Raw genomic sequence first — 3661 nt, forward strand, 5'->3', positions numbered from 1 at the left:
TGACTCAAAGACAGATGGATCACCAGGGCCCACCCCAACATGGCTTCCAGCTCACAGAAGCTGGGAAACCTGGAGCACATTGCACAGTCTGCAGGCAGCTCAGCAGTTTGGGGACTGTCCTCTCCAAGTGACTAAACTCTTTCAAATAGCTTGTTTCTCCCAGGCAGCTAGTCTGGTCTCAAAAATCTTCTTTGCAGCTTGGCTTACCTCAGAGGGACTCCCAGATTTTGCTGTTTACTCTGGCAGGGAGAGACCTAGTGAATTTGGTCTGTTTCAGGATCTTTCTGGAGCTATTTTGAGTTGTTTATCTTCCTGTTTAGAGAGCTTCCCTATAGGGTGGAATGTTCCAATCTCTGAAGAAACTGTTATACAACAAAGACACTGTAGAGTGAGTGCTCGGGCCAAAATGGGACATTCATATCACACCCCTCCCCTCAAGGCTCAGGGACTTCAAGAAGGAAGGAGGTGGGTGACTTCAAAGAACAGATACAACAGGGCATTTGCACATATGAATTTATGGCAGTTGTGACAGCATGCACAAGATCTGCACAAGCTCAAGGCAGATGAAATCCTAGCATAGAAGGGGAAAGGTGGACAGAAAAGCATCCCTCACAGCATAGACTGGGGAAAGTGGACAGGAAATCCGCCCCCCCCCCCAGGATAGATGGGGGAAGGTGGACAGGAAATCCCACCCCAGTTGAAGAGCTATGGACATTTGATTGGTGTTGGGAGAAGGGCAGTCAGTTTCCTGTAAATGCACACCTGCTGTGACTGCATAGGGTAAAGAGAGAGAGACAGAGAGAGGGACAGAGAGAGACAAACACAGAGGGAGAGAGGGACAGAGACAAAGAGAGGGAGGGAGGAGGGAGGGGGAGAGAGAGGAGAGAGAGAGAGAGAGAAGAAAGAGAGAGAGAGAGCGAGCTCAAAGTTGAGAGGGAAGGGATGGGAGGATGGAAAGTGTGTTTATGGGAGGAACTGAGAGGAGTTTGAATATATTCAAAATACTTTGTATGAAATTCTCAGAGAATTAACAGAACTATTGTTAACAAATAAATATGCTTTAAAAGAATCAATATGATCATTAGAATTGAAGCATGAAATGAGACCTTTCTGAAAGAATCCAATTGTGACTTGGCAGTTAGGTTTGACAAAGGGGTCTAGTAGTGTGAAGGGCATTTCCCACAAACTGAAAGGGGCCAATCTGCAGCACTGAGAACTGACAGAAGTCTATTTTAAATGTGTGACAAGATACAAGCATTTTACTTACAAATACCACATCGGCGAGAGAATATGAAATTAAGAACATTTCCATTTTGCCTCTCTTTTCTGAGACTACTGACATAAACAGAAGTCTCAAAGTGAAGGTAAGTAGCGTAATTAATAGTTACCTCATAAATCTAAGCATCTTTTATTGGTAATACTGATATTGAAGTAATTATAAAGGACTAAAGGCTGGATAATTATTTTGAAAGCCAGTCTTTAATTCTTTATCTTCAACAAAATTTCAGTTTATAGATTATTAAATTATTTTTTAAAAGTATTATGTGTTGCACACACCTGCATATGTGGTTATATATGCCCATGTGCATGGCTGTGGAAGCCAGAGGAGTTGGCTGGGTGTCTCTATTGCTTTTGATTTTTTTCCCTTTAAGACAGCATCTCTCACTGATCTAGAAGCTCACTGTTTTGTCTCAGCTGGCTGGTTGGTGAGTTGCTGGGATCCACCCTCCATTCTTGGGGCTACAGGCATGTGTTGCCCTACCTAGCTTTTATGAGCGTGCTGGAGATTTGCCATCAGATCCTCATGTTTGCACAAGAAGCACTCGTATGTACTGAGCCATCACCACAGCCTCCAAATAGTATTTGAGAGAAAAATCACAACTTGACAGATTACAAGGAATTTCAATGAATGATGACTTAAACAATTTCAAAGAGATTGGGTGGTGGTGGCACACACTTTAATTGAAGAATTTGGGAGGCAGAGGCAGGTCAGCCTGGTCTATAGAGAGAGTTTCAGGACAACCAGGGCTACACAGAGAAAGTCTGTCTTGAAAAACCAAAATGAAATAAATAAATAAATAAATAAATATTTTAAAGAGTCTAAGTGACAAGTTAATGATAAAATCCATTTCTAACTATGAATTTTATAAATATGGTCTTTCTTTTTTTTAACAAATATGGTCTTTCAAAGGTTATATCTGTATAAAGACTAAGAATGCAGTTGACATTGAACTTGTATTCTAGCATTAAGCATTACTTATTAACAGGGCCATGGATTAATGTTCAAAGATGCTATTTATCCTATTGAGAGATTGACTTGCAATGTAATTTTTGTTCAATAAACTTTAATAAAAAATAATACATATACATTGTTTTGATCAATGATAAACTGGTAATAATTAAATTGATCACAATCTGGAGGAAATTAATCTTGACTGTCAACTTAAAGGGGTATTTTTGCTGCAAAGAAAATAATATATCAGAAAAAATATTTTTACACATAAATCATAGTATACTTGTTTAGAACAGAATAGAATGAAAATGTGTTCTAAGAGAAAAAAGAATTGGGTAAAATTTCCTACTGTTAAAGAAGAAACATTGTTTTATTTCAGCATTTTAAAAATTAATTTTTAGGTTAGCATACAAGTGGTTTTTGTTATGCCATATTTTTTAGATATGTGTCATTATGCTGTTTTGTCTATTCACACTCCTACTGCCTTCACCAGTACCCCTTTGCCCACTGGTCACCTTCCTTCTCCCAAATAGCCCCTCCTTATAGCGCCTCCTTTTCTTATCACATGTACTTCTTTACCCTTTCTCTCTAGTGCTCAAGATGTTTTCCTCTGTGATGATTCTGTTCCCACTTTCATAACCTACACACACTCTTGAACTTTATTTTTTAAAGAATGATGGAATATAACTTCGTATGGTACTTAAGAGTCTATTGCATACTTTTTTAAGTGTTATATAATGGTCATTATTACAAAATACCAGAGAGCATATCCTTTGCAATTATTTAAACGGGCAACAACAATAAAATATCACGGTTGGAGAAATGGCTCAGCAGTTAAAAGTATTTGCTGTTCCTGCAGAGGACCTGGGTTCAGTTCCAAATACCCACATAGGATTGTCTGACAACAGCCTGTGACTTCACTTCCTGGGAATCAACACCATCTTCTAGTCTCTATGGATACCTGCAACCACATGTGAACAGACAGACAAGCAAGTGCACATGTGTGTAAATGCACAGAAACACACACATAAAAATTAAAAAGGGATATCAGTTTATGGGGGAAAACACAATTATTAAAAATATTTTGAGGGCTGGAGACCTGAGAGATGGTCCCGCTGTTAAGAGAAGTTGTTGCTATTGCAGGAGTCCTCAGTTCAGTTCCCAGCACCCACACTGTAGCTTACAACCATCCATAACTCCAGGTCTAGGGGATCTGATTCCCCCTTCTGATTTTTGAGAGCACCAGGCATGTAAGTGATACACAAAAATACATGCAGGTAAAATACTCATACAATAAAACAAATTAATGCAAATATATATTTTGAGGATGTAACTCAAATGTAAAATCACTGAGGTGGAAGATGGAATTGGGGCCACTAACAAAGATATGTTAGCCTTATGAATCCACCTTAGTGTGATGGCCTTGAC

Source organism: Cricetulus griseus, chromosome 2, assembly GCF_003668045.3.
Source record: "Cricetulus griseus strain 17A/GY chromosome 2, alternate assembly CriGri-PICRH-1.0, whole genome shotgun sequence".
Taxonomy (NCBI): Eukaryota; Metazoa; Chordata; class Mammalia; order Rodentia; family Cricetidae; genus Cricetulus; species Cricetulus griseus.